The sequence below is a fragment of the Falco punctatus genome (assembly GCF_963210335.1).
Source record: "Falco punctatus genome assembly, chromosome: 10".
NCBI lineage: Eukaryota > Metazoa > Chordata > Aves > Falconiformes > Falconidae > Falco > Falco punctatus.
Window position 1 is genome coordinate 41,413,337 of NC_137590.1, and position 23,308 is coordinate 41,436,644.

The 23,308-nt window shown below is 34.7% G+C and overlaps 1 long non-coding RNA gene across 1 annotated transcript in view; it reads left to right on the plus strand.

Annotated features, from left to right (window-relative positions):
* The first annotated feature begins 1,281 nt into the window (after positions 1 to 1,281).
* LOC308070785 overlaps positions 1,282 to 23,308 on the plus strand; it is a 72,111-nt gene continuing 50,084 nt past the window's right edge. Inside the window, exon 1 of the long non-coding RNA XR_013930853.1 lies at positions 1,282 to 1,342. This is a non-coding gene — a long non-coding RNA (uncharacterized lncRNA). The remainder of the gene's footprint in view (positions 1,343 to 23,308) is intronic.

Consider the following 23,308-nt stretch of genomic DNA (forward strand, 5'->3'; position numbering starts at 1 on the left):
TGAGTCTTAAGGTTAAAACTTAACCTGAAGTCTTAGGGTTAAGTCTTATGGTTAAATCTTAATGTTAAATCGTAATTTTAAGTCTTAGCGTTCAGTCTAAAGTTTAAATCACAAGTTGAAGTCTTAGGGTTAACTCTTTAGAGTTAAGTCTTGGGGATAAGTCTTAGGGTTAAGTCTTAACGTTTCAGTCCTAAGGTTAACTCTTAGGGTTAAATCTGTAAGGTCAACACTTAAGGTTAACTCTTAGGGTTAAGTTTAGGGTTAAGCCTTAAGGTTACATCTTCAAGTTAAATATTAAGGTTAAGTCTTAGGGCTATTTCTTAAGTTTAAGTCTGAGGGTTATATCTGAGCGTTAATTATTAAGTTGAAGTCTTAGAGTTCATTCTCAGGGTTAAGTCTTCAAGTTACTTCTTAAGGTTGAGGCTTAGGGTTAAGTTTGAAGGTTAAGTCCGAATGTTACATCTTAAAGTTAAGTCTTAGGGTTAAATCTCAGTGTCAGGTCTCAAGGTTAGGTCTCAGGTTAGAAGTCGTAAGGTTGTGTCTTAATGTTCAGTCTTATTGTTAAGTCTTAAAAGTTATATTTTAGGGTTCAGTCTTAGGGTTAAATTTTAAGGTTAAGTCTTCAGGTTAAGTCTTAAGGTGAAGTCTTATGGCTTGAGTCTTAGGGTTAAGTCTAAAGTTTAATTCATAAGTTGAAGTCTTAGACTTAAGTCTTGGGGCTAAGTCTTAGGGTTAAGTCTTAAATCTTAGGTTTAAGTCTCAGTGTTGAGTCTTAGGGATAAGTCTTTGAATTAAGTCTTCAAGTTTTGTCTTAAGGTTTAACCTTAAGTTTAAGTCATAGGGTTAAGTATTGAGTGTAAATCTTAAGGTTACGCTTTAAGGTTAAGTCTTAATGGTACATCTTAAAGTTAAGTCTTAGCATTAAGACTTAGGGTTAAATCCCAGGGTTAAATTTCAAGGTAAAGTCTCAAGGTTAAGTCTCAGGGTTACGTGGTCAAGTTGTGTCTTAGGATTCAGTCTTAGGGTTAAGATTTGAAGTTAAACTTGAGGTTAAGTCTTAGGGTTAAGTCTCAGGATTATGTCTTAGGGATAAGTCTTAAGTTTAAACCTTAAGCTTAAGTCTTCGGGTTAAGCCTTAAGGTTAAGTGTCAGGGTTAATTCCTAAAGGTTAAGTCTTAAGTTTACATCTCATAGATTGAGTCTTAGGGTTAATTAAGTCTTAAGTTTACATCTCATAGATTGAGTCTTAGGGTTAAGTCTTCATCTTAAGTCTTAGGGTTAAGTCTTAGAGTACAATCTTGAGGATAAGTCTTATGGTTAAGTCTCATGGTTAAGTCTTAGGGTTAAGCCTTAGAGTTATGTCTTGGGGATAAGTCTTAGGGCTAAGTCTCAGGATTAAGTATCAAGGTTAAAGCTCAAGGATAAGTCTCAGGGCTACGTTTTAGGGTTAAGTCTTCAGGTTAAATCTTAGGTTTAAGTCTCAGTTTTCAGTTTTAGGGATAAGTCTTATGGATAAATTTCACGACTAAGTCTCAGGGTTGAGTCTTAAGGTTAAAACTTAACCTGAAGTCTTAGGGTTAAGTCTTATGGTTAAATCTTAATGTTAAATCGTAATTTTAAGTCTTAGCGTTCAGTCTAAAGTTTAAATCACAAGTTGAAGTCTTAGGGTTAACTCTTTAGAGTTAAGTCTTGGGGATAAGTCTTAGGGTTAAGTCTTAACGTTTCAGTCCTAAGGTTAACTCTTAGGGTTAAATCTGTAAGGTCAACACTTAAGGTTAACTCTTAGGGTTAAGTTTAGGGTTAAGCCTTAAGGTTACATCTTCAAGTTAAATATGAAGGTTAAGTCTTAGGGCTATTTCTTAAGTTTAAGTCTGAGGGTTATATCTGAGCGTTAATTATTAAGTTGAAGTCTTAGAGTTCATTCTCAGGGTTAAGTCTTCAAGTTACTTCTTAAGGTTGAGGCTTAGGGTTAAGTTTGAAGGTTAAGTCCGAATGTTACATCTTAAAGTTAAGTCTTAGGGTTAAATCTCAGTGTCAGGTCTCAAGGTTAGGTCTCAGGTTAGAAGTCGTAAGGTTGTGTCTTAATGTTCAGTCTTATTGTTAAGTCTTAAAAGTTATATTTTAGGGTTCAGTCTTAGGGTTAAATTTTAAGGTTAAGTCTTCGGGTTAAGTCTTAAGGTGAAGTCTTATGGCTTGAGTCTTAGGGTTAAGTCTAAAGTTTAATTCATAAGTTGAAGTCTTAGACTTAAGTCTTGGGGCTAAGTCTTAGGGTTAAGTCTTAAATCTTAGGTTTAAGTCTCAGTGTTGAGTCTTAGGGATAAGTCTTTGAATTAAGTCTTCAAGTTTTGTCTTAAGGTTTAACCTTAAGTTTAAGTCATAGGGTTAAGTATTGAGTGTAAATCTTAAGGTTACGCTTTAAGGTTAAGTCTTAATGGTACATCTTAAAGTTAAGTCTTAGCATTAAGACTTAGGGTTAAATCCCAGGGTTAAATTTCAAGGTAAAGTCTCAAGGTTAAGTCTCAGGGTTACGTGGTCAAGTTGTGTCTTAGGATTCAGTCTTAGGGTTAAGATTTGAAGTTAAACTTGAGGTTAAGTCTTAGGGTTAAGTCTCAGGATTATGTCTTAGGGATAAGTCTTAAGTTTAAACCTTAAGCTTAAGTCTTCGGGTTAAGCCTTAAGGTTAAGTGTCAGGGTTAATTCCTAAAGGTTAAGTCTTAAGTTTGCATCTCATAGATTGAGTCTTAGGGTTAATTAAGTCTTAAGTTTACATCTCATAGATTGAGTCTTAGGGTTAAGTCTTCATCTTAAGTCTTAGGGTTAAGTCTTAGAGTACAATCTTGAGGATAAGTCTTATGGTTAAGTCTCAGGGTTAAGTCTTAATGTTAAGTCTTAAGGTTGAGCCTTAAGGTTAAGTCTTAGGGTTAAGCCTTAGAGTTATGTCTTGGGGATAAGTCTTAGGGCTAAGTCTCAGGAGTAAGTATCAAGGTTAAAGCTCAAGGATAAGTCTCAGGGCTACGTTTTAGGGTTAAGTCTTCAGGTTAAATCTTAGGTTTAAGTCTCAGTTTTCAGTTTTAGGGATAAGTCTTATGGATAAATTTCACGACTAAGTCTCAGGGTTGAGTCTTAAGGTTAAAACTTAACCTGAAGTCTTAGGGTTAAGTCTTATGGTTAAATCTTAATGTTAAATCGTAATTTTAAGTCTTAGCGTTCAGTCTAAAGTTTAAATCACAAGTTGAAGTCTTAGGGTTAACTCTTTAGAGTTAAGTCTTGGGGATAAGTCTTAGGGTTAAGTCTTAACGTTTCAGTCCTAAGGTTAACTCTTAGGGTTAAATCTGTAAGGTCAACACTTAAGGTTAACTCTTAGGGTTAAGTTTAGGGTTAAGCCTTAAGGTTACATCTTCAAGTTAAATATGAAGGTTAAGTCTTAGGGCTATTTCTTAAGTTTAAGTCTGAGGGTTATATCTGAGCGTTAATTATTAAGTTGAAGTCTTAGAGTTCATTCTCAGGGTTAAGTCTTCAAGTTACTTCTTAAGGTTGAGGCTTAGGGTTAAGTTTGAAGGTTAAGTCCGAATGTTACATCTTAAAGTTAAGTCTTAGGGTTAAATCTCAGTGTCAGGTCTCAAGGTTAGGTCTCAGGTTAGAAGTCGTAAGGTTGTGTCTTAATGTTCAGTCTTATTGTTAAGTCTTAAAAGTTATATTTTAGGGTTCAGTCTTAGGGTTAAATTTTAAGGTTAAGTCTTCGGGTTAAGTCTTAAGGTGAAGTCTTATGGCTTGAGTCTTAGGGTTAAGTCTAAAGTTTAATTCATAAGTTGAAGTCTTAGACTTAAGTCTTGGGGCTAAGTCTTAGGGTTAAGTCTTAAATCTTAGGTTTAAGTCTCAGTGTTGAGTCTTAGGGATAAGTCTTTGAATTAAGTCTTCAAGTTTTGTCTTAAGGTTTAACCTTAAGTTTAAGTCATAGGGTTAAGTATTGAGTGTAAATCTTAAGGTTACGCTTTAAGGTTAAGTCTTAATGGTACATCTTAAAGTTAAGTCTTAGCATTAAGACTTAGGGTTAAATCCCAGGGTTAAATTTCAAGGTAAAGTCTCAAGGTTAAGTCTCAGGGTTACGTGGTCAAGTTGTGTCTTAGGATTCAGTCTTAGGGTTAAGATTTGAAGTTAAACTTGAGGTTAAGTCTTAGGGTTAAGTCTCAGGATTATGTCTTAGGGATAAGTCTTAAGTTTAAACCTTAAGCTTAAGTCTTCGGGTTAAGCCTTAAGGTTAAGTGTCAGGGTTAATTCCTAAAGGTTAAGTCTTAAGTTTGCATCTCATAGATTGAGTCTTAGGGTTAATTAAGTCTTAAGTTTACATCTCATAGATTGAGTCTTAGGGTTAAGTCTTCATCTTAAGTCTTAGGGTTAAGTCTTAGAGTACAATCTTGAGGATAAGTCTTATGGTTAAGTCTCAGGGTTAAGTCTTAATGTTAAGTCTTAAGGTTGAGCCTTAAGGTTAAGTCTTAGGGTTAAGCCTTAGAGTTATGTCTTGGGGATAAGTCTTAGGGCTAAGTCTCAGGAGTAAGTATCAAGGTTAAAGCTCAAGGATAAGTCTCAGGGCTACGTTTTAGGGTTAAGTCTTCAGGTTAAATCTTAGGTTTAAGTCTCAGTTTTCAGTTTTAGGGATAAGTCTTATGGATAAATTTCACGACTAAGTCTCAGGGTTGAGTCTTAAGGTTAAAACTTAACCTGAAGTCTTAGGGTTAAGTCTTATGGTTAAATCTTAATGTTAAATCGTAATTTTAAGTCTTAGCGTTCAGTCTAAAGTTTAAATCACAAGTTGAAGTCTTAGGGTTAACTCTTTAGAGTTAAGTCTTGGGGATAAGTCTTAGGGTTAAGTCTTAACGTTTCAGTCCTAAGGTTAACTCTTAGGGTTAAATCTGTAAGGTCAACACTTAAGGTTAACTCTTAGGGTTAAGTTTAGGGTTAAGCCTTAAGGTTACATCTTCAAGTTAAATATGAAGGTTAAGTCTTAGGGCTATTTCTTAAGTTTAAGTCTGAGGGTTATATCTGAGCGTTAATTATTAAGTTGAAGTCTTAGAGTTCATTCTCAGGGTTAAGTCTTCAAGTTACTTCTTAAGGTTGAGGCTTAGGGTTAAGTTTGAAGGTTAAGTCCGAATGTTACATCTTAAAGTTAAGTCTTAGGGTTAAATCTCAGTGTCAGGTCTCAAGGTTAGGTCTCAGGTTAGAAGTCGTAAGGTTGTGTCTTAATGTTCAGTCTTATTGTTAAGTCTTAAAAGTTATATTTTAGGGTTCAGTCTTAGGGTTAAATTTTAAGGTTAAGTCTTCGGGTTAAGTCTTAAGGTGAAGTCTTATGGCTTGAGTCTTAGGGTTAAGTCTAAAGTTTAATTCATAAGTTGAAGTCTTAGACTTAAGTCTTGGGGCTAAGTCTTAGGGTTAAGTCTTAAATCTTAGGTTTAAGTCTCAGTGTTGAGTCTTAGGGATAAGTCTTTGAATTAAGTCTTCAAGTTTTGTCTTAAGGTTTAACCTTAAGTTTAAGTCATAGGGTTAAGTCTTAGGGTTAAGTATTGAGTGTAAATCTTACACTTATGGCTTGAGTCTTAGGGTTAAGTCTAAAGTTTAATTCATAAGTTGAAGTCTTAGACTTAAGTCTTGGGGCTAAGTCTTAGGGTTAAGTCTTAAATCTTAGGTTTAAGTCTCAGTGTTGAGTCTTAGGGATAAGTCTTTGAATTAAGTCTTCAAGTTTTGTCTTAAGGTTTAACCTTAAGTTTAAGTCATAGGGTTAAGTATTGAGTGTAAATCTTAAGGTTACGCTTTAAGGTTAAGTCTTAATGGTACATCTTAAAGTTAAGTCTTAGCATTAAGACTTAGGGTTAAATCCCAGGGTTAAATTTCAAGGTAAAGTCTCAAGGTTAAGTCTCAGGGTTACGTGGTCAAGTTGTGTCTTAGGATTCAGTCTTAGGGTTAAGATTTGAAGTTAAACTTGAGGTTAAGTCTTAGGGTTAAGTCTCAGGATTATGTCTTAGGGATAAGTCTTAAGTTTAAACCTTAAGCTTAAGTCTTCGGGTTAAGCCTTAAGGTTAAGTGTCAGGGTTAATTCCTAAAGGTTAAGTCTTAAGTTTACATCTCATAGATTGAGTCTTAGGGTTAATTAAGTCTTAAGTTTACATCTCATAGATTGAGTCTTAGGGTTAAGTCTTCATCTTAAGTCTTAGGGTTAAGTCTTAGAGTACAATCTTGAGGATAAGTCTTATGGTTAAGTCTCAGGGTTAAGTCTTAATGTTAAGTCTTAAGGTTGAGCCTTAAGGTTAAGTCTTAGGGTTAAGCCTTAGAGTTATGCCTTGGGGATAAGTCTTAGGGCTAAGTCTCAGGAGTAAGTATCAAGGTTAAAGCTCAAGGATAAGTCTCAGGGCTACGTTTTAGGGTTAAGTCTTCAGGTTAAATCTTAGGTTTAAGTCTCAGTTTTCAGTTTTAGGGATAAGTCTTATGGATAAATTTCACGACTAAGTCTCAGGGTTGAGTCTTAAGGTTAAAACTTAACCTGAAGTCTTAGGGTTAAGTCTTATGGTTAAATCTTAATGTTAAATCGTAATTTTAAGTCTTAGCGTTCAGTCTAAAGTTTAAATCACAAGTTGAAGTCTTAGGGTTAACTCTTTAGAGTTACATCTTGGGGATAAGTCTTAGGGTTAAGTCTTAACGTTTCAGTCCTAAGGTTAACTCTTAGGGTTAAATCTGTAAGGTCAACACTTAAGGTGAACTCTTAGGGTTAAGTTTAGGGTTAAGCCTTAAGGTTACATCTTCAAGTTAAATATGAAGGTTAAGTCTTAGGGCTATTTCTTAAGTTTAAGTCTGAGGGTTATATCTGAGCGTTAATTATTAAGTTGAAGTCTTAGAGTTCATTCTCAGGGTTAAGTCTTCAAGTTACTTCTTAAGGTTGAGGCTTAGGGTTAAGTTTGAAGGTTAAGTCCGAATGTTACATCTTAAAGTTAAGTCTTAGGGTTAAATCTCAGTGTCAAGTCTCAAGGTTAGGTCTCAGGGTAGAAGTCGTAAGGTTGTGTCTTAATGTTCAGTCTTATTGTTAAGTCTTAAAAGTTATATTTTAGGGTTCAGTCTTAGGGTTAAATTTTAAGGTTAAGTCTTCGGGTTAAGTCTTAAGGTGAAGTCTTATGGCTTGAGTCTTAGGGTTAAGTCTAAAGTTTAATTCATAAGTTTAAGTCTTAGACTTAAGTCTTGGGGCTAAGTCTTAGGGTTAAGTCTTAAATCTTAGGTTTAAGTCTCAGTGTTGAGTCTTAGGGATAAGTCTTTGAATTAAGTCTTCAAGTTTTGTCTTAAGGTTTAACCTTAAGTTTAAGTCATAGGGTTAAGTCTTAGGGTTAAGTATTGAGTGTAAATCTTAAGGTTACGCTTTAAGGTTAAGTCTTAATGGTACATCTTAAAGTTAAGTCTTAGCATTAAGACTTAGGGTTAAATCCCAGGGTTAAATTTCAAGGTAAAGTCTCAAGGTTAAGTCTCAGGGTTACGTGGTCAAGTTGTGTCTTAGGATTCAGTCTTAGGGTTAAGTTTTGAAGTTAAACTTGAGGTTAAGTCTTAGGGTTAAGTCTCAGGATTATGTCTTAGGGATAAGTCTTAAGTTTAAACCTTAAGCTTAAGTCTTAGGGTTAAGCCTTAAGGTTAAGTGTCAGGGTTAATTCCTAAAGGTTAAGTCTTAAGTTTGCATCTCATAGATTGAGTCTTAGGGTTAATTAAGTCTTAAGTTTACATCTCATAGATTGAGTCTTAGGGTTAAGTCTTCATCTTAAGTCTTAGGGTTAAGTCTTAGAGTACAATCTTGAGGATAAGTCTTATGGTTAAGTCTCAGGGTTAAGTCTTAATGTTAAGTCTTAAGGTTGAGCCTTAAGGTTAAGTCTTAGGGTTAAGCCTTAGAGTTATGTCTTGGGGATAAGTCTTAGGGCTAAGTCTCAGGATTAAGTATCAAGGTTAAAGCTCAAGGATAAGTCTCAGGGCTACGTTTTAGGGTTAAGTCTTCAGGTTAAATCTTAGGTTTAAGTCTCAGTTTTCAGTTTTAGGGATAAGTCTTATGGATAAATTTCACGACTAAGTCTCAGGGTTGAGTCTTAAGGTTAAAACTTAACCTGAAGTCTTAGGGTTAAGTCTTATGGTTAAATCTTAATGTTAAATCGTAATTTTAAGTCTTAGCGTTCAGTCTAAAGTTTAAATCACAAGTTGAAGTCTTAGGGTTAACTCTTTAGAGTTAAGTCTTGGGGATAAGTCTTAGGGTTAAGTCTTAACGTTTCAGTCCTAAGGTTAACTCTTAGGGTTAAATCTGTAAGGTCAACACTTAAGGTGAACTCTTAGGGTTAAGTTTAGGGTTAAGCCTTAAGGTTACATCTTCAAGTTAAATATGAAGGTTAAGTCTTAGGGCTATTTCTTAAGTTTAAGTCTGAGGGTTATATCTGAGCGTTAATTATTAAGTTGAAGTCTTAGAGTTCATTCTCAGGGTTAAGTCTTCAAGTTACTTCTTAAGGTTGAGGCTTAGGGTTAAGTTTGAAGGTTAAGTCCGAATGTTACATCTTAAAGTTAAGTCTTAGGGTTAAATCTCAGTGTCAAGTCTCAAGGTTAGGTCTCAGGGTAGAAGTCGTAAGGTTGTGTCTTAATGTTCAGTCTTATTGTTAAGTCTTAAAAGTTATATTTTAGGGTTCAGTCTTAGGGTTAAATTTTAAGGTTAAGTCTTCGGGTTAAGTCTTAAGGTGAAGTCTTATGGCTTGAGTCTTAGGGTTAAGTCTAAAGTTTAATTCATAAGTTTAAGTCTTAGACTTAAGTCTTGGGGCTAAGTCTTAGGGTTAAGTCTTAAATCTTAGGTTTAAGTCTCAGTGTTGAGTCTTAGGGATAAGTCTTTGAATTAAGTCTTCAAGTTTTGTCTTAAGGTTTAACCTTAAGTTTAAGTCATAGGGTTAAGTCTTAGGGTTAAGTATTGAGTGTAAATCTTAAGGTTACGCTTTAAGGTTAAGTCTTAATGGTACATCTTAAAGTTAAGTCTTAGCATTAAGACTTAGGGTTAAATCCCAGGGTTAAATTTCAAGGTAAAGTCTCAAGGTTAAGTCTCAGGGTTACGTGGTCAAGTTGTGTCTTAGGATTCAGTCTTAGGGTTAAGTTTTGAAGTTAAACTTGAGGTTAAGTCTTAGGGTTAAGTCTCAGGATTATGTCTTAGGGATAAGTCTTAAGTTTAAACCTTAAGCTTAAGTCTTCGGGTTAAGCCTTAAGGTTAAGTGTCAGGGTTAATTCCTAAAGGTTAAGTCTTAAGTTTGCATCTCATAGATTGAGTCTTAGGGTTAATTAAGTCTTAAGTTTACATCTCATAGATTGAGTCTTAGGGTTAAGTCTTCATCTTAAGTCTTAGGGTTAAGTCTTAGAGTACAATCTTGAGGATAAGTCTTATGGTTAAGTCTCAGGGTTAAGTCTTAATGTTAAGTCTTAAGGTTGAGCCTTAAGGTTAAGTCTTAGGGTTAAGCCTTAGAGTTATGTCTTGGGGATAAGTCTTAGGGCTAAGTCTCAGGATTAAGTATCAAGGTTAAAGCTCAAGGATAAGTCTCAGGGCTACGTTTTAGGGTTAAGTCTTCAGGTTAAATCTTAGGTTTAAGTCTCAGTTTTCAGTTTTAGGGATAAGTCTTATGGATAAATTTCACGACTAAGTCTCAGGGTTGAGTCTTAAGGTTAAAACTTAACCTGAAGTCTTAGGTTTAAGTCTTATGGTTAAATCTTAATGTTAAATCGTAATTTTAAGTCTTAGCGTTCAGTCTAAAGTTTAAATCACAAGTTGAAGTCTTAGGGTTAACTCTTTAGAGTTAAGTCTTGGGGATAAGTCTTAGGGTTAAGTCTTAACGTTTCAGTCCTAAGGTTAACTCTTAGGGTTAAATCTGTAAGGTCAACACTTAAGGTTAACTCTTAGGGTTAAGTTTAGGGTTAAGCCTTAAGGTTACATCTTCAAGTTAAATATGAAGGTTAAGTCTTAGGGCTATTTCCTAAGTTTAAGTCTGAGGGTTATATCTGAGCGTTAATTATTAAGTTGAAGTCTTAGAGTTCATTCTCAGGGTTAAGTCTTCAAGTTACTTCTTAAGGTTGAGGCTTAGGGTTAAGTTTGAAGGTTAAGTCCGAATGTTACATCTTAAAGTTAAGTCTTAGGGTTAAATCTCAGTGTCAAGTCTCAAGGTTAGGTCTCAGGGTAGAAGTCGTAAGGTTGTGTCTTAATGTTCAGTCTTATTGTTAAGTCTTAAAAGTTATATTTTAGGGTTCAGTCTTAGGGTTAAATTTTAAGGTTAAGTCTTCGGGTTAAGTCTTAAGGTGAAGTCTTATGGCTTGAGTCTTAGGGTTAAGTCTAAAGTTTAATTCATAAGTTGAAGTCTTAGACTTAAGTCTTGGGGCTAAGTCTTAGGGTTAAGTCTTAAATCTTAGGTTTAAGTCTCAGTGTTGAGTCTTAGGGATAAGTCTTTGAATTAAGTCTTCAAGTTTTGTCTTAAGGTTTAACCTTAAGTTTAAGTCATAGGGTTAAGTATTGAGTGTAAATCTTAAGGTTACGCTTTAAGGTTAAGTCTTAATGGTACATCTTAAAGTTAAGTCTTAGCATTAAGACTTAGGGTTAAATCCCAGGGTTAAATTTCAAGGTAAAGTCTCAAGGTTAAGTCTCAGGGTTACGTGGTCAAGTTGTGTCTTAGGATTCAGTCTTAGGGTTAAGATTTGAAGTTAAACTTGAGGTTAAGTCTTAGGGTTAAGTCTCAGGATTATGTCTTAGGGATAAGTCTTAAGTTTAAACCTTAAGCTTAAGTCTTCGGGTTAAGCCTTAAGGTTAAGTGTCAGGGTTAATTCCTAAAGGTTAAGTCTTAAGTTTACATCTCATAGATTGAGCCTTAGGGTTAATTAAGTCTTAAGTTTACATCTCATAGATTGAGTCTTAGGGTTAAGTCTTCATCTTAAGTCTTAGGGTTAAGTCTTAGAGTACAATCTTGAGGATAAGTCTTATGGTTAAGTCTCAGGGTTAAGTCTTAATGTTAAGTCTTAAGGTTGAGCCTTAAGGTTAAGTCTTAGGGTTAAGCCTTAGAGTTATGCCTTGGGGATAAGTCTTAGGGCTAAGTCTCAGGATTAAGTATCAAGGTTAAAGCTCAAGGATAAGTCGTAGGGCTACGTTTTAGGGTTAAGTCTTCAGGTTAAATCTTAGGTTTAGGTCTCAGTTTTCAGTTTTAGGGATAAGTCTTATGGATAAATTTCACGACTAAGTCTCAGGGTTGAGTCTTAAGGTTAAAACTTAACCTGAAGTCTTAGGGTTAAGTCTTATGGTTAAATCTTAATGTTAAATCGTAATTTTAAGTCTTAGCGTTCAGTCTAAAGTTTAAATCACAAGTTGAAGTCTTAGGGTTAACTCTTTAGAGTTACGTCTTGGGGATAAGTCTTAGGGTTAAGTCTTAACGTTTCAGTCCTAAGGTTAACTCTTAGGGTTAAATCTGTAAGGTCAACACTTAAGGTTAACTCTTAGGGTTAAGTTTAGGGTTAAGCCTTAAGGTTACATCTTCAAGTTAAATATTAAGGTTAAGTCTTAGGGTTATTTCTTAAGTTTAAGTCTGAGGGTTATATCTGAGCGTTAATTATTAAGTTGAAGTCTTAGAGTTCATTCTCAGGGTTAAGTCTTCAAGTTACTTCTTAAGGTTGAGGCTTAGGGTTAAGTTTTAAGGTTAAGTCCGAATGTTACATCTTAAAGTTAAGTCTTAGGGTTAAATCTCAGTGTTAAGTCTCAAGGTTAGGTCTCAGGGTAGAAGTCGTAAGGTTGTGTCTTAATGTTCAGTCTTATTGTTAAGTCTTAAAAGTTATATTTTAGGGTTCAGTCTTAGGGTTAAATTTTAAGGTTAAGTCTTCGGGTTAAGTCTTAAGGTGAAGTCTTATGGCTTGAGTCTTAGGGTTAAGTCTAAAGTTTAATTCATAACTTGAAGTCTTAGACTTAAGTCTTGGGGCTAAGTCTTAGGGTTAAGTCTTAAATCTTAGGTTTAAGTCTCAGTGTTGAGTCTTAGGGATAAGTCTTTGAATTAAGTCTTCAAGTTTTGTCTTAAGGTTTAACCTTAAGTTTAAGTCATAGGGTTAAGTCTTAGGGTTAAGTATTGAGTGTAAATCTTAAGGTTACGCTTTAAGGTTAAGTCTTAATGGTACATCTTAAAGTTAAGTCTTAGCATTAAGACTTAGGGTTAAATCCCAGGGTTAAATTTCAAGGTAAAGTCTCAAGGTTAAGTCTCAGGGTTACGTGGTCAAGTTGTGTCTTAGGATTCAGTCTTAGGGTTAAGATTTGAAGTTAAACTTGAGGTTAAGTCTTAGGGTTAAGTCTCAGGATTATGTCTTAGGGATAAGTCTTAAGTTTAAACCTTAAGCTTAAGTCTTCGGGTTAAGCCTTAAGGTTAAGTGTCAGGGTTAATTCCTAAAGGTTAAGTCTTAAGTTTACATCTCATAGATTGAGCCTTAGGGTTAATTAAGTCTTAAGTTTACATCTCATAGATTGAGTCTTAGGGTTAAGTCTTCATCTTAAGTCTTAGGGTTAAGTCTTAGAGTACAATCTTGAGGATAAGTCTTATGGTTAAGTCTCAGGGTTAAGTCTTAATGTTAAGTCTTAAGGTTGAGCCTTAAGGTTAAGTCTTAGGGTTAAGCCTTAGAGTTATGCCTTGGGGATAAGTCTTAGGGCTAAGTCTCAGGATTAAGTATCAAGGTTAAAGCTCAAGGATAAGTCGTAGGGCTACGTTTTAGGGTTAAGTCTTCAGGTTAAATCTTAGGTTTAGGTCTCAGTTTTCAGTTTTAGGGATAAGTCTTATGGATAAATTTCACGACTAAGTCTCAGGGTTGAGTCTTAAGGTTAAAACTTAACCTGAAGTCTTAGGGTTAAGTCTTATGGTTAAATCTTAATGTTAAATCGTAATTTTAAGTCTTAGCGTTCAGTCTAAAGTTTAAATCACAAGTTGAAGTCTTAGGGTTAACTCTTTAGAGTTACGTCTTGGGGATAAGTCTTAGGGTTAAGTCTTAACGTTTCAGTCCTAAGGTTAACTCTTAGGGTTAAATCTGTAAGGTCAACACTTAAGGTTAACTCTTAGGGTTAAGTTTAGGGTTAAGCCTTAAGGTTACATCTTCAAGTTAAATATTAAGGTTAAGTCTTAGGGTTATTTCTTAAGTTTAAGTCTGAGGGTTATATCTGAGCGTTAATTATTAAGTTGAAGTCTTAGAGTTCATTCTCAGGGTTAAGTCTTCAAGTTACTTCTTAAGGTTGAGGCTTAGGGTTAAGTTTTAAGGTTAAGTCCGAATGTTACATCTTAAAGTTAAGTCTTAGGGTTAAATCTCAGTGTTAAGTCTCAAGGTTAGGTCTCAGGGTAGAAGTCGTAAGGTTGTGTCTTAATGTTCAGTCTTATTGTTAAGTCTTAAAAGTTATATTTTAGGGTTCAGTCTTAGGGTTAAATTTTAAGGTTAAGTCTTCGGGTTAAGTCTTAAGGTGAAGTCTTATGGCTTGAGTCTTAGGGTTAAGTCTAAAGTTTAATTCATAAGTTTAAGTCTTAGACTTAAGTCTTGGGGCTAAGTCTTAGGGTTAAGTCTTAAATCTTAGGTTTAAGTCTCAGTGTTGAGTCTTAGGGATAAGTCTTTGAATTAAGTCTTCAAGTTTTGTCTTAAGGTTTAACCTTAAGTTTACGTCATAGGGTTAAGTCTTAGGGTTAAGTATTGAGTGTAAATCTTAAGGTTACGCTTTAAGGTTAATCTTAATGGTACATCTTAAAGTTAAGTCTTAGCATTAAGACGTAGGGTTAAATCCCAGGGTAAAATTTCAAGGTAAAGTCTCAAGGTTAAGTCTCAGGGTTACGTGGTAAGGTTGTGTCTTAGGATTCAGTCTTAGGGTTAAGTTTTGAAGTTAAACTTGAGATTAAGTCTTAGGGTTAAGTCTCAGGATTATGTCTTAGGGATAAGTCTTAAGTTTAAACCTTAAGCTTAAGTCTTAGGGTTAAGCCTTAAGGTTAAGTGTCAGGGTTAATTCCTAAAGGTTAAGTCTTAAGTTTACATCTCATAGATTGAGCCTTAGGGTTAATTAAGTCTTAAGTTTACATCTCATAGATTGAGTCTTAGGGTTAAGTCTTCATCTTAAGTCTTAGGGTTAAGTCTTAGAGTACAATCTTGAGGATAAGTCTTATGGTTAAGTCTCAGGGTTAAGTCTTAATGTTAAGTCTTAAGGTTGAGCCTTAAGGTTAAGTCTTAGGGTTAAGCCTTAGAGTTATGCCTTGGGGCTAAGTCTTAGGGCTAAGTCTCAGGATTAAGTATCAAGGTTAAAGCTCAAGGATAAGTCTCAGGGCTACGTTTTAGGGTTAAGTCTTCAGGTTAAATCTTAGGTTTAGGTCTCAGTTTTCAGTTTTAGGGATAAGTCTTATGGATAAATTTCACGACTAAGTCTCAGGGTTGAGTCTTAAGGTTAAAACTTAACCTGAAGTCTTAGGGTTAAGTCTTATGGTTAAATCTTAATGTTAAATCGTAATTTTAAGTCTTAGCGTTCAGTCTAAAGTTTAAATCACAAGTTGAAGTCTTAGGGTTAACTCTTTAGAGTTACGTCTTGGGGATAAGTCTTAGGGTTAAGTCTTAACGTTTCAGTCCTAAGGTTAACTCTTAGGGTTAAATCTGTAAGGTCAACACTTAAGGTTAACTCTTAGGGTTAAGTTTAGGGTTAAGCCTTAAGGTTACATCTTCAAGTTAAATATTAAGGTTAAGTCTTAGGGTTATTTCTTAAGTTTAAGTCTGAGGGTTATATCTGAGCGTTAATTATTAAGTTGAAGTCTTAGAGTTCATTCTCAGGGTTAAGTCTTCCAGTTACTTCTTAAGGTTGAGGCTTAGGGTTAAGTTTTAAGGTTAAGTCCGAATGTTACATCTTAAAGTTAAGTCTTAGGGTTAAATCTCAGTGTTAAGTCTCAAGGTTAGGTCTCAGGGTAGAAGTCGTAAGGTTGTGTCTTAATGTTCAGTCTTATTGTTAAGTCTTAAAAGTTATATTTTAGGGTTCAGTCTTAGGGTTAAATTTTAAGGTTAAGTCTTCGGGTTAAGTCTTAAGGTGAAGTCTTATGGCTTGAGTCTTAGGGTTAAGTCTAAAGTTTAATTCATAAGTTTAAGTCTTAGACTTAAGTCTTGGGGCTAAGTCTTAGGGTTAAGTCTTAAATCTTAGGTTTAAGTCTCAGTGTTGAGTCTTAGGGATAAGTCTTTGAATTAAGTCTTCAAGTTTTGTCTTAAGGTTTAACCTTAAGTTTACGTCATAGGGTTAAGTCTTAGGGTTAAGTATTGAGTGTAAATCTTAAGGTTACGCTTTAAGGTTAAGTCTTAATGGTACATCTTAAAGTTAAGTCTTAGCATTAAGACTTAGGGTTAAATTTCAAGGTAAAGTCTCAAGGTTAAGTCTCAGGGTTACGTGGTAAGGTTGTGTCTTAGGATTCAGTCTTAGGGTTAAGTTTTGAAGTTAAACTTGAGATTAAGTCTTAGGGTTAAGTCTCAGGCTTATGTCTTAGGGATAAGTCTTAAGTTTAAACCTTAAGCTTAAGTCTTAGGGTTAAGCCTTAAGGTTAAGTGTCAGGGTTAATTCCTAAAGGTTAAGTCTTAAGTTTACATCTCATAGATTGAGCCTTAGGGTTAATTAAATCTTAAGTTTACATCTCATAGATTGAGTCTTAGGGTTAAGTCTTCATCTTAAGTCTTAGGGTTAAGTCTTAGAGTACAATCTTGAGGATAAGTCTTATGGTTAAGTCTCAGGGTTAAGTCTTAATGTTAAGTCTTAAGGTTGAGCCTTAAGGTTAAGTCTTAGGGTTAAGCCTTAGAGTTATGCCTTGGGGATAAGTCTTAGGGCTAAGTCTCAGGATTAAGTATCAAGGTTAAAGCTCAAGGATAAGTCTCAGGGCTACGTTTTAGGGTTAAGTCTTCAGGTTAAATCTTAGGTTTAGGTCTCAGTTTTCAGTTTTAGGGATAAGTCTTATGGATAAATTTCACGACTAAGTCTCAGGGTTGAGTCTTAAGGTTAAAACTTAACCTGAAGTCTTAGGGTTAAGTCTTATGGTTAAATCTTAATGTTAAATCGTAATTTTAAGTCTTAGCGTTCAGTCTAAAGTTTAAATCACAAGTTGAAGTCTTAGGGTTAACTCTTTAGAGTTACGTCTTGGGGATAAGTCTTAGGGTTAAGTCTTAACGTTTCAGTCCTAAGGTTAACTCTTAGGGTTAAATCTGTAAGGTCAACACTTAAGGTTAACTCTTAGGGTTAAGTTTAGGGTTAAGCCTTAAGGTTACATCTTCAAGTTAAATATTAAGGTTAAGTCTTAGGGTTATTTCTTAAGTTTAAGTCTGAGGGTTATATCTGAGCGTTAATTATTAAGTTGAAGTCTTAGAGTTCATTCTCAGGGTTAAGTCTTCCAGTTACTTCTTAAGGTTGAGGCTTAGGGTTAAGTTTTAAGGTTAAGTCCGAATGTTACATCTTAAAGTTAAGTCTTAGGGTTAAATCTCAGTGTTAAGTCTCAAGGTTAGGTCTCAGGGTAGAAGTCGTAAGGTTGTGTCTTAATGTTCAGTCTTATTGTTAAGTCTTAAAAGTTATATTTTAGGGTTCAGTCTTAGGGTTAAATTTTAAGGTTAAGTCTTCGGGTTAAGTCTTAAGGTGAAGTCTTATGGCTTGAGTCTTAGGGTTAAGTCTAAAGTTTAATTCATAAGTTTAAGTCTTAGACTTAAGTCTTGGGGCTAAGTCTTAGGGTTAAGTCTTAAATCTTAGGTTTAAGTCTCAGTGTTGAGTCTTAGGGATAAGTCTTTGAATTAAGTCTTCAAGTTTTGTCTTAAGGTTTAACCTTAAGTTTACGTCATAGGGTTAAGTCTTAGGGTTAAGTATTGAGTGTAAATCTTAAGGTTACGCTTTAAGGTTAATCTTAATGGTACATCTTAAAGTTAAGTCTTAGCATTAAGACGTAGGGTTAAATCCCAGGGTAAAATTTCAAGGTAAAGTCTCAAGGTTAAGTCTCAGGGTTACGTGGTAAGGTTGTGTCTTAGGATTCAGTCTTAGGGTTAAGTTTTGAAGTTAAACTTGAGATTAAGTCTTAGGGTTAAGTCTCAGGATTATGTCTTAGGGATAAGTCTTAAGTTTAAACCTTAAGCTTAAGTCTTAGGGTTAAGCCTTAAGGTTAAGTGTCAGGGTTAATTCCTAAAGGTTAAGTCTTAAGTTTACATCTCATAGATTGAGCCTTAGGGTTAATTAAGTCTTAAGTTTACATCTCATAGATTGAGTCTTAGGGTTAAGTCTTCATCTTAAGTCTTAGGGTTAAGTCTTAGAGTACAATCTTGAGGATAAGTCTTATGGTTAAGTCTCAGGGTTAAGTCTTAATGTTAAGTCTTAAGGTTGAGCCTTAAGGTTAAGTCTTAGGGTTAAGCCTTAGAGTTATGCCTTGGGGATAAGTCTTAGGGCTAAGTCTCAGGATTAAGTATCAAGGTTAAAGCTCAAGGATAAGTCTCAGGGCTACGTTTTAGGGTTAAGTCTTCAGGTTAAATCTTAGGTTTAGGTCTCAGTTTTCAGTTTTAGGGATAAGTCTTATGGATAAATTTCACGACTAAGTCTCAGGGTTGAGTCTTAAGGTTAAAACTTAACCTGAAGTCTTAGGGTTAAGTCTTATGGTTAAATCTTAATGTTAAATCGTAATTTTAAGTCTTAGCGTTCAGTCTAAAGTTTAAATCACAAGTTGAAGTCTTAGGGTTAACTCTTTAGAGTTACGTCTTGGGGATAAGTCTTAGGGTTAAGTCTTAACGTTTCAGTCCTAAGGTTAACTCTTAGGGTTAAATCTGTAAGGTCAACACTTAAGGTTAACTCTTAGGGTTAAGTTTAGGGTTAAGCCTTAAGGTTACATCTTCAAGTTAAATATTAAGGTTAAGTCTTAGGGTTATTTCTTAAGTTTAAGTCTGAGGGTTATATCTGAGCGTTAATTATTAAGTTGAAGTCTTAGAGTTCATTCTCAGGGTTAAGTCTTCCAGTTACTTCTTAAGGTTGAGGCTTAGGGTTAAGTTTTAAGGTTAAGTCCGAATGTTACATCTTAAAGTTAAGTCTTAGGGTTAAATCTCAGTGTTAAGTCTCAAGGTTAGGTCTCAGGGTAGAAGTCGTAAGGTTGTGTCTTAATGTTCAGTCTTATTGTTAAGTCTTAAAAGTTATATTTTAGGGTTCAGTCTTAGGGTTAAATTTTAAGGTTAAGTCTTCGGGTTAAGTCTTAAGGTGAAGTCTTATGGCTTGAGTCTTAGGGTTAAGTCTAAAGTTTAATTCATAAGTTTAAGTCTTAGACTTAAGTCTTGGGGCTAAGTCTTAGGGTTAAGTCTTAAATCTTAGGTTTAAGTCTCAGTGTTGAGTCTTAGGGATAAGTCTTTGAATTAAGTCTTCAAGTTTTGTCTTAAGGTTTAACCTTAAGTTTACGTCATAGGGTTAAGTCTTAGGGTTAAGTATTGAGTGTAAATCTTAAGGTTACGCTTTAAGGTTAAGTCTTAATGGTACATCTTAAAGTTAAGTCTTAGCATTAAGACTTAGGGTTAAATTTCAAGGTAAAGTCTCAAGGTTAAGTCTCAGGGTTACGTGGTAAGGTTGTGTCTTAGGATTCAGTCTTAGGGTTAAGATTTGAAGTTAAACTTGAGATTAAGTCTTAGGGTTAAGTCTCAGGATTATGTCTTAGGGATAAGTCTTAAGTTTAAACCTTAAGCTTAAGTCTTCGGGTTAAGCCTTAAGGTTAAGTGTCAGGGTTAATTCCTAAAGGTTAAGTCTTAAGTTTACATCTCATAGATTGAGTCTTAGGGTTAATTAAGTCTTAAGTTTACATCTCATAGATTGAGTCTTAGGGTTAAGTCTTCATCTTAAGTCTTAGGGTTAAGTCTTAGAGTACAATCTTGAGGATAAGTCTTATGGTTAAGTCTCAGGGTTAAGTCTTAATGTTAAGTCTTAAGGTTGAGCCTTAAGGTTAAGCCTTAGAGTTATGCCTTGGGGATAAGTCTTAGGGCTAAGTCTCAGGATTAAGTATCAAGGTTAAAGCTCAAGGATAAGTCGTAGGGCTACGTTTTAGGGTTAAGTCTTCAGGTTAAATCTTAGGTTTAGGTCTCAGTTTTCAGTTTTAGGGATAAGTCTTATGGATAAATTCACGACTAAGTCTCAGGGTTGAGTCTTAAGGTTAAAACTTAACCTGAAGTCTTAGGGTTAAGTCTTATGGTTAAATCTTAATGTTAAATCGTAATTTTAAGTCTTAGCGTTCAGTCTAAAGTTTAAATCACAAGTTGAAGTCTTAGGGTTAACTCTTTAGAGTTACGTCTTGGGGATAAGTCTTAGGGTTAAGTCTTAACGTTTCAGTCCTAAGGTTAACTCTTAGGGTTAAATCTGTAAGGTCAACACTTAAGGTTAACTCTTAGGGTTAAGTTTAGGGTTAAGCCTTAAGGTTACATCTTCAAGTTAAATATTAAGGTTAAGTCTTAGGGTTATTTCTTAAGTTTAAGTCTGAGGGTTATATCTGAGCGTTAATTATTAAGTTGAAGTCTTAGAGTTCATTCTCAGGGTTAAGTCTTCAAGTTACTTCTTAAGGTTGAGGCTTAGGGTTAAGTTTTAAGGTTAAGTCCGAATGTTACATCTTAAAGTTAAGTCTTAGGGTTAAATCTCAGTGTTAAGTCTCAAGGTTAGGTCTCAGGGTAGAAGTCGTAAGGTTGTGTCTTAATGTTCAGTCTTATTGTTAAGTCTTAAAAGTTATATTTTAGGGTTCAGTCTTAGGGTTAAATTTTAAGGTTAAGTCTTCAGGTTAAGTCTTAAGGTGAAGTCTTATGGCTTGAGTCTTAGGGTTAAGTCTAAAGTTTAATTCATAAGTTTAAGTCTTAGACTTAAGTCTTGGGGCTAAGTCTTAGGGTTAAGTCTTAAATCTTAGGTTTAAGTCTCAGTGTTGAGTCTTAGGGATAAGTCTTTGAATTAAGTCTTCAAGTTTTGTCTTAAGGTTTAACCTTAAGTTTACGTCATAGGGTTAAGTCTTAGGGTTAAGTATTGAGTGTAAATCTTAAGGTTACGCTTTAAGGTTAATCTTAATGGTACATCTTAAAGTTAAGTCTTAGCATTAAGACGTAGGGTTAAATCCCAGGGTAAAATTTCAAGGTAAAGTCTCAAGGTTAAGTCTCAGGGTTACGTGGTAAGGTTGTGTCTTAGGATTCAGTCTTAGGGTTAAGTTTTGAAGTTAAACTTGAGATTAAGTCTTAGGGTTAAGTCTCAGGATTATGTCTTAGGGATAAGTCTTAAGTTTAAACCTTAAGCTTAAGTCTTAGGGTTAAGCCTTAAGGTTAAGTGTCAGGGTTAATTCCTAAAGGTTAAGTCTTAAGTTTACATCTCATAGATTGAGCCTTAGGGTTAATTAAGTCTTAAGTTTACATCTCATAGATTGAGTCTTAGGGTTAAGTCTTCATCTTAAGTCTTAGGGTTAAGTCTTAGAGTACAATCTTGAGGATAAGTCTTATGGTTAAGTCTCAGGGTTAAGTCTTAATGTTAAGTCTTAAGGTTGAGCCTTAAGGTTAAGTCTTAGGGTTAAGCCTTAGAGTTATGCCTTGGGGATAAGTCTTAGGGCTAAGTCTCAGGATTAAGTATCAAGGTTAAAGCTCAAGGATAAGTCTCAGGGCTACGTTTTAGGGTTAAGTCTTCAGGTTAAATCTTAGGTTTAGGTCTCAGTTTTCAGTTTTAGGGATAAGTCTTATGGATAAATTTCACGACTAAGTCTCAGGGTTGAGTCTTAAGGTTAAAACTTAACCTGAAGTCTTAGGGTTAAGTCTTATGGTTAAATCTTAATGTTAAATCGTAATTTTAAGTCTTAGCGTTCAGTCTAAAGTTTAAATCACAAGTTGAAGTCTTAGGGTTAACTCTTTAGAGTTACGTCTTGGGGATAAGTCTTAGGGTTAAGTCTTAACGTTTCAGTCCTAAGGTTAACTCTTAGGGTTAAATCTGTAAGGTCAACACTTAAGGTTAACTCTTAGGGTTAAGTTTAGGGTTAAGCCTTAAGGTTACATCTTCAAGTTAAATATTAAGGTTAAGTCTTAGGGTTATTTCTTAAGTTTAAGTCTGAGGGTTATATCTGAGCGTTAATTATTAAGTTGAAGTCTTAGAGTTCATTCTCAGGGTTAAGTCTTCCAGTTACTTCTTAAGGTTGAGGCTTAGGGTTAAGTTTTAAGGTTAAGTCCGAATGTTACATCTTAAAGTTAAGTCTTAGGGTTAAATCTCAGTGTTAAGTCTCAAGGTTAGGTCTCAGGGTAGAAGTCGTAAGGTTGTGTCTTAATGTTCAGTCTTATTGTTAAGTCTTAAAAGTTATATTTTAGGGTTCAGTCTTAGGGTTAAATTTTAAGGTTAAGTCTTCGGGTTAAGTCTTAAGGTGAAGTCTTATGGCTTGAGTCTTAGGGTTAAGTCTAAAGTTTAATTCATAAGTTTAAGTCTTAGACTTAAGTCTTGGGGCTAAGTCTTAGGGTTAAGTCTTAAATCTTAGGTTTAAGTCTCAGTGTTGAGTCTTAGGGATAAGTCTTTGAATTAAGTCTTCAAGTTTTGTCTTAAGGTTTAACCTTAAGTTTACGTCATAGGGTTAAGTCTTAGGGTTAAGTATTGAGTGTAAATCTTAAGGTTACGCTTTAAGGTTAAGTCTTAATGGTACATCTTAAAGTTAAGTCTTAGCATTAAGACTTAGGGTTAAATTTCAAGGTAAAGTCTCAAGGTTAAGTCTCAGGGTTACGTGGTAAGGTTGTGTCTTAGGATTCAGTCTTAGGGTTAAGATTTGAAGTTAAACTTGAGATTAAGTCTTAGGGTTAAGTCTCAGGATTATGTCTTAGGGATAAGTCTTAAGTTTAAACCTTAAGCTTAAGTCTTCGGGTTAAGCCTTAAGGTTAAGTGTCAGGGTTAATTCCTAAAGGTTAAGTCTTAAGTTTACATCTCATAGATTGAGTCTTAGGGTTAATTAAGTCTTAAGTTTACATCTCATAGATTGAGTCTTAGGGTTAAGTCTTCATCTTAAGTCTTAGGGTTAAGTCTTAGAGTACAATCTTGAGGATAAGTCTTATGGTTAAGTCTCAGGGTTAAGTCTTAATGTTAAGTCTTAAGGTTGAGCCTTAAGGTTAAGCCTTAGAGTTATGCCTTGGGGATAAGTCTTAGGGCTAAGTCTCAGGATTAAGTATCAAGGTTAAAGCTCAAGGATAAGTCGTAGGGCTACGTTTTAGGGTTAAGTCTTCAGGTTAAATCTTAGGTTTAGGTCTCAGTTTTCAGTTTTAGGGATAAGTCTTATGGATAAATTCACGACTAAGTCTCAGGGTTGAGTCTTAAGGTTAAAACTTAACCTGAAGTCTTAGGGTTAAGTCTTATGGTTAAATCTTAATGTTAAATCGTAATTTTAAGTCTTAGCGTTCAGTCTAAAGTTTAAATCACAAGTTGAAGTCTTAGGGTTAACTCTTTAGAGTTACGTCTTGGGGATAAGTCTTAGGGTTAAGTCTTAACGTTTCAGTCCTAAGGTTAACTCTTAGGGTTAAATCTGTAAGGTCAACACTTAAGGTTAACTCTTAGGGTTAAGTTTAGGGTTAAGCCTTAAGGTTACATCTTCAAGTTAAATATTAAGGTTAAGTCTTAGGGTTATTTCTTAAGTTTAAGTCTGAGGGTTATATCTGAGCGTTAATTATTAAGTTGAAGTCTTAGAGTTCATTCTCAGGGTTAAGTCTTCAAGTTACTTCTTAAGGTTGAGGCTTAGGGTTAAGTTTTAAGGTTAAGTCCGAATGTTACATCTTAAAGTTAAGTCTTAGGGTTAAATCTCAGTGTTAAGTCTCAAGGTTAGGTCTCAGGGTAGAAGTCGTAAGGTTGTGTCTTAATGTTCAGTCTTATTGTTAAGTCTTAAAAGTTATATTTTAGGGTTCAGTCTTAGGGTTAAATTTTAAGGTTAAGTCTTCAGGTTAAGTCTTAAGGTGAAGTCTTATGGCTTGAGTCTTAGGGTTAAGTCTAAAGTTTAATTCATAAGTTTAAGTCTTAGACTTAAGTCTTGGGGCTAAGTCTTAGGGTTAAGTCTTAAATCTTAGGTTTACGTCTCAGTGTTGAGTCTTAGGGATAAGTCTTTGAATTAAGTCTTCAAGTTTTGTCTTAAGGTTTAACCTTAAGTTTACGTCATAGGGTTAAGTCTTAGGGTTAAGTATTGAGTGTAAATCTTAAGGTTACGCTTTAAGGTTAAGTCTTAATGGTACATCTTAAAGTTAAGTCTTAGCATTAAGACTTAGGGTTAAATCCCAGGGTTAAATTTCAAGG